Raw genomic sequence first — 13988 nt, 5'->3', positions numbered from 1 at the left:
TTTCTGTCTGGACGATCTACCCATTGCTGAAAGGTGGGGGTTTGATGTCCTCTACTATTATTGTATTACTGTCTATTTCTTCCTTCAGATCTGTTAGTATTTGCTTAATATATTTAGATGCTCTGATGTTGGGCCCATACACATTTACAATGGTTATACCTTCTTGATGAGATAACCTCTATCATTATATAACAACCTTCTTTGCCTCTTGTTAGCACTTTCAGTTTGAGATCTATTTTCTCTGACACAAGTGTAGATACTCTTGCTCTCTTTTGGTTTCCACTTGCATGGAGTATCTCCCTCCATCCTGTCACTTGGAAAATATGGGTCTCTGAAGCTCAAGTGAGTCTCTTCTAGAAATGCATGTAGTTAGGCCTTGTTTTGAACCACCCAGCCACTCTGTGCTTTTTTATTAGAATTCAATCCATTTATATTTAAAGTAATTCTTGATATGTAAGGATTACTAATGCCGTTTTATTGTTTTCTGGCTGTTTTGTAGTTTCCTAGTTCCTTTTTCTTCTTATGTTGTCTTTCTTTGTAAACTGGTGATTTTTCACAGTAGTGTGTTCTGATTTCTTCATCTTTATCTCCTATGACTATTACAGGTTTTTGTTTTGTGGTTACCATGACACTTACATAAAACATCTTATAGATATAACACTCCATTTTATGCTGGTAACAACTTTGATCACATACAAAAATTATGCTTTTTCTCTACCCCTTTAATTTATTTTAAGTGTATTTATTTTGAGAGAGACAGAGAGCGTGAGCAAGCAGGGGACGGACAAAGAGAGAGTGGCAGAATCCCAAGCAGGCTCCACCCTGTCAGCGCAAAGCCAGACACAGGGCTCAAACTCACAAAACAGGAGATCGTGACCTATGCCGAAACCAAAAGCCAGGAGTTTAACCAACTAAACCACCCAAGTGTCTTACCCCTTTAATGTTTTTAATATTACTATTTACTTCTTCTTATACTGTATATTTATTAACAAATTGTAGTTACAATAGGTGTTTTTGACATTCTTGTCCTTTAACCTTTATACTATAGTCAATAGCAGAATACATTCTTTTCAAGCATGCATGGAACATTCTCCAAGACAGATGATATGATAAGCCACAAAACAAACCTTAGCAAATTTAAATTGAAACCATACCAAGTATCTTTTCCCTATCATTCCAGTAATATGAAACTAGAAATCAACAGAGGAACACAGGAAAATTTTTTAAATATATGGAAATTAAACAACACACTCCCGAACAACCAATGTACCAAAGAAGAAATCAAAAGAAAAAATAAAAAAATAAATTGAAACAAATGAAAACAGAAACACAACATACCAAAATCTATGAAATGTAAAGGTAGTTCTAAGAGGAAAGTTCACAGCAATAAATGACTATATTAAGAAAAAAGAAAGATCTTAAATAAAGAACCCACCTTTATACTTCAAAGAAGTAGAAAAAGAACAAACTAAGCACAAAGTTAGCAGAAAAAAGGAAATCACAAAAACGAGACCAAAAATAAATAGAAATCAGAAAAATAATAGAAAAGATCAGTGAAACTAAGAGCTGTTTTTTTAAAAAGACACACAAAATTGAAAAACATTTAGCTAGACTCTTAGAAAGAGAGAAGATTTAAATAAATTTAAAAAATGAAAGAGGAGATATTACAACTGATAACACAGAAATGCAAAGCATGATAAGAGACTAAAAATTTATATGCCAATAAATTGGATAACCTAGAAGAAAAAATTCCAAAAAACATACAACCTCTCAATACTGAATCTTAAATAAAAAAATCTGATGAGACAAATCTTAGATAAGGAGATTAAATCAGCAATTAAACAACCCTCAATAAAGAAGAGTCCAGGACCAGATGATTTCATTGGTAAATTCTAGCAAACATTTAAAGAAGAAATAATATCGTTTCTTCTCAAATTCTTCCAAAGAATTGAAGAAAAGGGAATACTCGCAAAGTCTTTTATGGTACAGTACTACCCTGATACCAAAGTCAAATAAGGATACTACTAGGTACTACTAGAAAACAAAAATACAGACTTATGTCCCTAATGAATATAGGGCAAAAATTGTCTACAAAACATAAGCAAATTGAATTCAACAATACGTTAAAAGTACCATATATCATTATCACCTGGGATTTATCCTTGGGAGGCAATGATGATTCCACATTTGTAAATCAATAAATGTGATATTCCACCTTCATAGATATAAAATTCATGTGATCATCTCAATAGATGCAGGAAAAGTATTTGACAAAGTAAAATACCTTGTCATGATAAAAAAAATTCAACAAATTGGATACAGAAGGAATATACCTCAACAAAAAGGGCCATACATGACAGGCCCACATCATACTAACATCATACTAACATCAGCAGACATCATACTCAATGGTGAAAGATTCAGAGTTTTTCCTCTAAGATCAGAAGCAAGAATGGGCACTCACTGTCATACTCTTATTAAAAGGCATCCAAATTGGAAGAAGTAAAAGTCTTTATTTGCAGATATTATAATCTTATATATAGAAAATCCTAAATATTCAACAACAGAAAAAAACCTTTTAGAACTAATCAGCATTCAGTAAAGTTGCAGTATATAAAATTAACATACATAAATCAGTTGCATTTTTATGCCCTTACAATGAAATATATAAAAGAAATCTCATTCACGGTAACATCATAAACAATAAAATATTAAGGAACAAATTTAACTAAGGAGGTGAAAGATCTCTACCCTGCAAACTACAAGACTCTGATTTTAAAATTGAGGAATGAAGAGTTAAGACGGCAGAGAAGTACAGGGACCCGGATTTCCCTCATCCCTCAAACACAGCTGAATTGAGGTCAGAACACTGACCTTGGAATATCAGGAGTACAGGCTGCAGAGAGACAGAAAAATCTCCACAGGTCAAAGAGACAGCTTGGTGGGACAGAGGTGTGTATTTGAGAATTGAGTGAGAGAAAAATGTGGTGTAGGCATGGAGGTGGGACCCCTTCTGTGGAGAGACAAAGGGAAGACAAAGAGAGGTTGTGGAAGTATGGTATGGTATGGTATGGTATTGTATTGTATTGTATTGGACGAGAGAAAAACCTCTCCGGATCATGGACTTCCAGTCTCTACTTTGCAAACAGCTTTAGGAGCTGAAGATCAGAGTTTTCACGGTTGCGGCCATTTTCTCTATACAGGAGCTGCCTTCAGGGAGGAGAGCCAGCCCCAGGGCTCAGTAGCGGTCTCGGGGGCTCACTGGGAGACAACAGTCCTTTCCCTGGAGTACTGTGGGAAAAGGGTTTATTCCATCCCTCGCAAAGGACAAAAGACTGCTGGTGCCAGGCTGCAGGTGCCAGCCAGAGGCCCTTTGTCAGCTGGGCAGAGTGGCGCCACCCCAGAACTGGGTCCATGCTGTGCAGGATCCTTTAAGACTTCAGGTTTTGAATCCCAGCCAAGTGCTTAGGAGATACAGGAGACTATGGAGCAGGACAAGCTGTCCACCCGCACTGCTCTCTGAGGGCTGCCTGAATGGCAGGGTTTGAGACACCTGGTCCAGTGAGGAGAGATGGGGGTGTCACCATTTTCCTCCCCAACACCAACAGGTTGGGGCTTCAGGGAACAGGACAGCGGCACCCAGGATGCAGGACTGCTTACACCAAATCCCACTCCTCCATGCCTGGTAACTGCTTATCTACCAGAGTGAGACTGACACTGACTGAACCAAACAGCCTCTCCTCCAGACCAGAACAGCCACCAACATACAACTGTCCTGTGGTTTTGTACATTAGTCTGTTTTTAATTTTTTCTAATTACTTTTTTTTATTTCTCTTCTCTTTTCCATTCTTTTTCTTTCTACCCTACTCTCCCTTTTCTTTTTTTCTTTCCTTTGAAATCAGGCTCATAGTTGCTGATTTGATTTTTATTCTTATTATATATATATTATATATTATATATTATATATTATATATTATATATTATATATATATTACATATATATATAATATATATAATATATATGTATGTAATTCTTTTTCTTTCTTTCTCTGTTCTGGCTATTTGTTTGTTTAAGCAGGCATTTCTAGTCTATTCTTTTTATACCTTTTCTGTATCTCCTTCTTTATTTTCCTCTCTCTCTCTCTCTCTCTCTCTCTGTATTAAGCCTTATAGTTTCTTTGATCCTCTTCCCTGTTTTTTTTTTACCTCTTTCATTTCTCTCTTTGTAGGGGATAAGTTTCCCCCTCCCCCCTTTCCCCTTTTTTCCAGAGTTACATCAACATACAAATCAAAGCACACCTGATGGAAGGTCCAAATAATCCACCACTATGAGCAGTGGGACCAAAGACGTATAAACAGAGTACACACAACACACTCCAAAAAACAGAGTGGATGAACACACTGCCAACCCTGGACAGTGTATGACACCTTTTTAATAGAGCAGTACTTGCAGGTGCAGGACACATAACAAGTTATTAAAACCTATAAAAGACAGAAACCTAGCAAAAATGATGAAATGGAAGAGTTCCCCTTAAAAGAAATTCCAGGAAGAAATGACAGCCAGATAATTACTCAAAACAGATATAAATAATATATCTGGACAAGAATTTAGAATAATATTCATAAGACTAATAGCTGGGCTTGAAAAAGCATAGGAGACAGCAGAGAATCTATTGCTGCAGAGATCAAGGAACTAAGAAACAATCACGACAAATTAAGAATATTGTAAATGAGGTGCAAAATAAACTAGATGCAGTGACAGCAAGGATGGAAGAAGCAGGGGAAAGAATAGGTGAAACAGAAGATAAAATTATGGAAAATGATGAACCTGGAAAAAAGAGGTAAAAGAACTTACTGGACCATGAGGGGAGATTTAGTGATCTAAGAGATTCAATAAAATTCAATGAAATAATATCCATATCGTAGGAGTTCCAGAAGAAGGAGAGAGAGAGAAAGAGGCAGAGGTTTATTTGAACAAATTACAGCTGAGAACTTCCCTAATCTGGAGAAGGAAACAGACATCCAAGTTCAGCAGGCACAGAGAACTTCCTACAAAGTCAAAAACAGGTCAACACCATGACATATCAGAGTGAAACTGGCAGAATACAAAGATAAAGAGAGAATTCTGGAAGCAGCTGGGTACAAATGGGCCTTAACCTACAAGGGTAGACACAGAAGAGTGGTAGTAGACCTGTCCACTGAAACTTGGCAGGCTAGAAAGGAGTGGCAGGAAATATTCAATGTGCTGAATAGAAAAAATACACAGCCAAGAATCCTTTATCCAGCAAGACTGTCATTCAGAATAGAAGGGCAGATAAGGCTTTCCCAGATAAAAAACTAAAGGAGTTCATGACCACTAAACCAGCCCTGCAGGAGAGCCTAAGGGGGACTCTGTGAGTAGAAAGCAGTAAAGCTACAAAGGACCAGAGACATCACCACAAGCACCAAACCTACAGATAACACAATGACACTAAATCCATATCCTTCAATAATCTCTCTGAATGTAAATGGACTACATGCCCCAATCAAAAGATACAGGGTAGCAGAATTGATAAAAAGAAAAAAAAGACAAGATTCATCTATATGCTGTCTATAAGAGACTTATTTTAGACATGAGGACACCTTCAGATTGAAAGTGAGGGGATGGAGAACCATCTCTCATGCCACTGGATGTCAAAAGAAAACCAGAATAGCCATATTTATATCAGACAAACTAGATTTTAAAATAAAAACTGTAACAAGAGATGAAGAAGTGCATTGTATCATTATCAAGGAGTCTATCTATGAAGAAGAGCTAACTAGTATAGATGTTTATGCCCTCAATGTGAAGACACCCAAATATATAAACCAACTAATCACAAACATAAATAAACATATAGATAATAATACCATGATTGTAGGGGACTTTAACACTCCACTTACAACAATGGACAGATCATCTAGGCAGAAAAATCAATAAGGAAACAACAGCTCTGAATGACGCATTGGACCAGATGGACTTAACAGATATATTCAGAACTTTTCATCCAAAAACAGCAGAATACATGTTCTTCTTGAGTGCACATGGCACATTCTCCAAAATAGATCACATACTGGGTCATAAAACAGCCATCAACAAATATAAAAGGATTGAGATCATACCATGCATATTTTCAGTTCACAATGCTATGAAACGTGAAATCAACCAAAAGAAAAAATTTGGAAAGCCCCCAGATAAATGGAGGTTAAAAACATCCTACTAAAGAATGAATGGGTCAACTAGGAAATTAAATAAGAAATTTAAAAAATATATGGAAGCAAATGAAAATGAAAACACGACAGTCCAAACCCTTTGGGATGCAGCAAAGGCAGTCCTAAAAGGAAAACACATTGCAATCCAGGCCTATCTCAAGAAGCAAGAAAGGTCCCAAATACAGAACTTAACCTCACACCTAAAGGAACTAGAAGGACAACAGCAAAGAAAGCCCAAAGCCAGCAGAAGAAGAGAAATAATAAAGATGAGAGCAGAAATAAACAATAGAGAATCCAAAAGACAAAATAAAACAATAGAACAGATCAGTGAAACTAAGAGCTGGGTTTTTGAAAGAATAAACAAAATTGATAAACCCCTATCCAGACTGATCAAAAAGAGAGAGGACCCAGTTAGATAAGATCATGAATGAAAGAGGAGAGATCACAACCAACACCACAGAAATACAAAAAATTACTAGAGAATACTATGAAAAATTATATGCCAACAAACTGAACAATCTGGAAAAAATGGACAATTTCCTAGATACCCACACACTACCAAAACTCAAATGGGAATAGAAAACTTGAACAGACCTGCAACCAGTGAAGAAATTGAATTAGTTATCAAAAATCTTCCAACAAATAAGAGTCCTGGGCCAGGTGGTTTCCCAAGGGAATTCTACCAGACATTTAAAGAAGAGTTAATACCTATTCTTCTCCAGCTGTTCAAAAAAAAAAAGAAGAAGAAGAAAGAAAGAAAGAAAGAAAGCAAAGCAAAGCAAAGCAAAGCAAGAAAAGAAATGGAAGGAAAGCTTCCAGAGTCATTTTATGAAGCCAGCATTACCTTGAGTCCCAAACCAGACAGACCCAACTAAAAAGGAGAATTACAGGACAATATCCCTGATGAACATGGATGCAAAAATTCTCAACAAGTTAATAGCAAATCAAATTCAAATATATTAAAAGAATTATTCACCATGATCAAGTGGGATTCATTCCTGGGCTGCAGGGCTGGTTCAATATTCACAAATCAATCAACGTGATACATCACATTAATAGAAGAAATAAGATAAGAAATAAGATAAGAACCATATGACCCTGTCAATAGATGCAGAAAAAGCATTTGACAAAATATAGCATCCTTTCTTATAAAAAAAAACCTCAAGAAATTCGGCATAGAGGGAACATAATTTAACATCAAAAAAGCCATATATTAAAGGCCCACAGATAATATCATCTCAATGGGGAAAAACTGAGAGCTTTCTCCCTGTGATCAGGAACACAACAGGTATGTCCACTCTCACCACTATTATTTAACATGGTGTTGGAAGTTCTAGCCTCAGTATTCAGGCAACAGAATGAAATAAAAGGCATCTAAACTGGCAGAGAAGAAGGCAAACTTTCACTTTTCACAAATGACATGATTCTCTGCATGGAAAACCTGAAAGACTCTACCAAAAAACTACTAGAACTCATTCATGAATTCAGCAAAGTTGCAGGATATAAAACCAATGTACAGAACTCAGTGCATTTCTATACACCAATAATGAAGCAATAGAAAGAAGTATCAAGGAATCCAAGACAGTATGGTATTGGCACAAAAACAGACACATAGACCAATGGAATAGAATAGAGAATGCAGAAAGGGACTCACAATTATATGGGTGACTAATTTTTGACAAAGCAGGAAAGAGTATCCAATGGAAAAAAGACAGTCTCTTTAGCAAATGGTGCTGGAAGAAGTGCACAGCAACATGCAGAAGAATGAAACTGACCACTTTCTTACACCATACACAAAAATAAATTCAAAATGGATGAAAGACCTAAATGTGAGACAGGAAACCATCAAAATCCTACAGGAGAAAAGAAGCAGCAGTCTCTTTGACCTCGGCTGCAGCAACTTCTTACTTGACATGTCCCTGAAGACAAAGGAAATGAAGGCAAAAATGAACTTTTGGGGCCTCATCAAGATAAAAAGCTTCTGCACAGTAAATGAAACAATCAACAAAACTAAAAGGCAACCGATGGAATGGGAGAAGATATTTGTAAATGACATATTGGATAAAGGGTTAGTATCCAAAATCTAGAAAGAACTTCCCAAACTCAACACTTGAAAAACATAACCTAGTGAAGAAATGGGCAGAAGATATGAATAGAAACTTTTCCAAAGAAGACATCCAGATGGCTAACAGGCACATGAAAAGATGCCCAACATCACTCATCATCAGGGAAATACAAATCAAAACCATAATGAGATACCACCTCACACTAGTCAGAGTGGCTAAAATTAACAACTCACGAAACAATAGATGTTGGTGAAGATGTGGAGAAAGGGGAACCCTCTTGCACTGTTGGTGAACATGCAAACTGGTAAAACCACTCTGGAAAACACTGTGGAGGTTCCTCAAAAAATTAAAAATGGAATTACCCTACAACCCAGCAATTGCACTACTAAGAATTTATCCAAAGATACAGGAGTACTGATTCATAGGAGCATGTGTACCCCCATGCTTAGAGCAGTACTATAAATAATAACTAAATTATGGAAAGAGCCCAAATGTCTATCAACTTATGAATGGATAAAGAAGAGGTGGTATACATTTATACACACACACACAAATTGGGTATATGGAATATACGGAAAATACACACACACACACACACACACACACACACACACACACACACACACAATGGAATACTACTCAGGAATGAAAAAGAATCAAATCTTGCTATTTGCAACAACATCAGTGGAATTGAAGGGTATTACGCTAAGTGAAATAAATCAGAGTAAGACAGACATCATAGGTTTTCACTCATGTAATTTGAGAAACTTAACAGAAGAACATATGGGAAAGGAAGGAAAAATAAGTTACAGAGAGGGAGGCAAACCATAAGAGACTCTTAAATATAGAAAACAAACTGATGGGGGCGCCTGGGTGGCGCAGTCGGTTAAGCGTCCGACTTCAGCCAGGTCACGATCTCGCGGTCCGTGAGTTCGAGCCCCGCGTCGGGCTCTGGGCTGATGGCTCAGAGCCTGGAGCCTGTTTCCGATTCTGTGTCTTCCTCTCTCTCTGCCCCTCCCCCGTTCATGCTCTGTCTCTCTCTGTCCCAAAAATAAATAAACGTTGAAAAAAAAAAAATTAAAAAAAAAAAAAAAGAAAAAAAAAAGAAAACAAACTGATGGCTGATGGGGGTGAGGAAAATAGGTGATGGGTATTGAGAAGGGCACTTGTTGGGATGAGCAATGGGTATTATATATAAGTGATGAATCATGAGAATCTACTCCTGAAGCCAAGACTACACAGTATGTAAGCTAACTTGACAATAAATTAATAAAAAATAATAAAAAATTCAATAATTGTTCAATACAAAATTGAAGAAGACACAAATGGAAAGATATCCCATGTTAATGAGTTAAAATAAATATTGCTTAAGTGTCCACAATCCCTAAAGCTATATAGATTCAATAATACCCCTATCAAAATTCCAATGGTATTTCTCACAGAAAAAAATAATACTAAAGTTTATGTACAACCACAAAAGACTCAAAATAGCAAATGCAATCCTGAGAAAAAAAGAACAAAGCCAGGGACATCACACTTCCTGATTTCAAACTCTACTACCAAGCTGCAGTACTCAAAACACTATGGTGCTGGCATAAAAACAAACTCAAAGGAGAATCGAGAGCCCAGAAATAAACACACACATATGTAGCCAACCAACATTTGACAAGAGACCCAAAAATACTCAGTGGGGAAAGAATAATCTCTTTGAGAAATGATTTTGAGAAAACTGGATAACCACATGCAGAAAAATAAAATTGGATCCCTATCTTACACTATTCACAAAAATTAACTCAAAATGGATTTAAGACTTAAATACAAGGCCTGAAACCATAAGTCTCCCAGAGGAAAACATAGGGGAAAAGCTCCATGACATTGGCCTTGGCAAAGAATTTTTATATATGACATGAAAAGCCACAAACAACAAAGACAAAAAATAAGTAAGTGGGACTGCATCAAACCAAGTATCTTCTGCACAGCAAAAGAAACAATCAACAAAATGAAAAAAGCAACCTAAAAGAAGATGTTTGCACACCATATACCTGATAAGGGATTAAAATCTCAAATATATAAAGAACTCATGCAACTCATTAAGATTCCAATCTGATTTTTAAAATTGGCAAAGGAACTGAATAGACATTTTTCAAAACAAAATCTACAGGTAGCCAACAGATACATGGAAAGAAGTTAAACATCGCCAATCATTAGGGAAATGCAAACTAAAACCATAATGAAATATCATCTCACATCTTTTAGAATAATCAAAAGGATAAGAAATGACAAGAATTGACAAGGAGGTGGAGAAAAGGGAACCCTTGCACACTGTTGGTGGTAATGGACACTGATGCAACCACTATGGAAAACAGTATGGAGGTTACTCCAAAATTTAAAAATAGAACTAATGCATAATCCAGCAATCCCACTTCTGGATATAGATGCAAAGGAAAGGAAAACAGGATATTGAAGAGATATATGCAGGATTATTACGGTTATTGTAGGATTATTCACAAGAACCAAGATAGAGAAGCAACCTGTATCCACCAATGGATGAATGGATAAAGAAGATATTGTGTGTACATATACGAGGAAATGTTATTCAGCCATGAGAAAGAAATCCTGCCATTTGTGACAACAGGGATGGGCTGTGAGGGTATAATGCTAAGTGAAATAAGTCAAAGACAAAAACTATACGGTGACACTTATGTGTGGCAACTAAACAAAGGTGAACTTGCAGAAACAGAGAATAGAATGGGAGTTGCCAAGGTGGGGTAAATGGAGAGATGTTGGTCAAGTAGTACTGACTACCAGTTAGAAGATGAATAAATTCTGCGGATCTAATGCACAACATTGAGATAATTAAAAATACTGCATTATATACTTGAAAGTTGCTAAGAAAGTACATCTTAAATGTTTTTATCACAAAAAAAGAAAGGATTATGTGACATGATCGCAGTGTCATCAAATGCTACTGTGGTAATCATGATGTAACATATAGGTAATATATTATCAAATCAATGCATTTTACACCTTAAATTTACACATTATTGTATGTAAATGTTACCTCAATATAGTTGGAAAAAATGTTTAAAAGAAAGAATTGTGAGCAAAGAAATAGATAAATATAGGTAAATTTAAAAAAAAACATTTAGAGTTATTATCCTAATGATGTTCAATTTGGCAAGTTAAAATTGAAACAGAATTAAAATTTACTAAAATTTCCTTAAGAAAAAAAAAAGTTTGAATAGTCTTGTAATCATTAAGACATGTATTTATTAAGCAAAAATTCTAGCACAAAGAAAGTCCCAGGATTTACAAGTGACATCTACCAATTTTTCAAAGAACAACTGCAATTGTACATGATTCTCCCAAATATAAGAAACTGCTCTCAATTTGTCTATGATACTAAAACAATAATATGATGAGATTTTTTTTTTTTTAAAAAAAAGCACTCTGTGGGGCACCTGGGTGGCGCAGTCGGTTGAGCGTCCGACTTCAGCCAGGTCACGATCTCGCGGTCCGTGAGTTCGAGCCCCGCGTCGGGCTCTGGGCTGATGGCTCGGAGCCTGGAGCCTGTTTCCGATTCTGTGTCTCCCTCTCTCTCTGCCCCTCCCCCGTTCATGCTCTGTCTCTCTCTGTCCCAAAAATAAATAAACGTTGAAAAAAAAAAAATTTAAAAAAAAAAAAAAAAAAAAAAAAAAGCACTCTCACTCATGAATATAGACCAAAAATGTTTTAAGGGTTCTTAGCAAATAAATGTCAGTGGTATGTTAAATTGAGTTGAGTTTATATTAGGATGCTTTAGCTGATCAAGTTTCTAAAAATACTCTACCACAATGACAGATTATAAGAGACAATTGAAAAGACCGTCTAAAAATCCACAGATTAAACACTCAAAAAATTAAATACCCCTCATGATAAAGAAATATGTTAAAAAAACATGAACTAGAAGACAAAATCTTCTTAACTGGATAAAACTTATCTATGAAAAATTCAGAATAAGGGAGCCTGGGTGACTCAATTGGTTAAGCGTCCCACCTTCAGCTCAGGTCATGATCTCGTGGTTTGTGAGTTCAAGCCCTACATCAGGGTCTGTGCTGAAAGCTCAGAGCCTGGAGACTGCTTCAGATTCTGTGTCTCCATCTCCCTCTCTCTCTGGCCCTCTCCTGCTTATCTCTCTCCCTCTCTCTCTCTCTCCCCCTCTCTCTCTCACAAAAATAAACATTAAAAAATTATTTTAATAAAAAATTCAGAGCAAACATCATCCTTAATGGAGAATTTTTTTTTTTTTTTAAAGATTCTGTTAGTATCAGAAGCAAGACAAAAAATCAACTTATCACTAGTGGAAATTCAATATTCAACATAAAAAGTCCTTAGACAGTGAAATAAGACAGGACAAGAGGACATGGAGAAAGAAAAGAAACAAGTAGAAATAAATTGATTTTTTAATCATAGATAATATATTTACTTATCATGGTGTACATAGCAAATCCAAAATAATCTACAGGCAAACTCATGAAACTAACAGAGTTTAAGAGAGTTTAACAAGGTAACTGAAGACGCGTATTAACATTAAATTGCATTTTCTAGGTACCAACAAACAACAACAAAAAATCTCATATTATTCAAGAATTCATTCACAAGTCTTATTGTCAGTAAGAACTTCTCTCACTACCGTATTTAAAATTATAGCCCACTATCAAAACCACTATCACTAACTGTTAAGCTTCCCTGTGTTTTTTTTTTTCCCTATAGCAGTTTTTACTAGTTTACCCATTTGTCTGTTGTCCATCTAGCACAGAATAAAAAGTATATAAGGAAATAATTTTTTTAACTTACTTTCTTAATTTTCTTTTTAACTGCTCTGTCTTATACACCTAGAACAGTACCTGACACATAGTAGGGACTCAATAAGAATTTGTTGAATAGAACAATATACATGCAAATGTGCAAAATACATTATAATATCATGAAAATATAAAGTACCAATGAGTCTATGCAACAAGAGATGCCAAGTTTATAGATAGAAGGTCTCAATATTAAAAGACATTATTAGTCCCCAAATGGATCTTATAGATGAGAACAATTTTAACAAAGTTCGAACATAATTTCAAGGAATTTGTTATTCTAATTTTACAAAGAACAAAGGCACATGAAACCTTTTAACAAGAAAAGAGTCAGAGGAGGTGAGGAAAGGTAGCAGAGAAGAAGAGTCGAAGGGGCTTGCCTTTTTAGATATCAACACTTAAAGTAAATAATGCCTTACTATAAGTACAGAAAAAAATGACTAACAGGTCAGAGTCAAAACCAGCCCATCATATCTGTGAAAATTTAAAGTATAATAAATGGAATATTAGCAAATATTAATTAACAAATGGGATAAAGTATAACAAACGGGATATAGAAAAAATGTAGAAAAGAGGGACTATTCAAGTACTGGAACACTGTTTTTCCTAATTAAAAAATAAATAAAATTATATTTTTCTGTTTTCATTACAGATGAATTTGAGAATATATTCTCAAATATATTATATTTGAGAAATATAATATATAAAGATAAGGGGTAGAATTTCTTGAGACACAAAAAAAAGACTTAACCATATAAAGCTTGATAAATATAATTATGCTAAATTCAACAATCTGTGTTTACCAAAAAACACCACAAATAGAGTGATCATTCAAGGCAGAAATTAG

The sequence above is a fragment of the Puma concolor genome, chromosome B3 (genome assembly GCF_028749965.1).
Source record: "Puma concolor isolate L17-30 chromosome B3, mPumCon1.1.hap2, whole genome shotgun sequence".
NCBI classification, from domain to species: domain Eukaryota; kingdom Metazoa; phylum Chordata; class Mammalia; order Carnivora; family Felidae; genus Puma; species Puma concolor.
Note: the sequence above shows the minus strand (reverse complement) of the source record.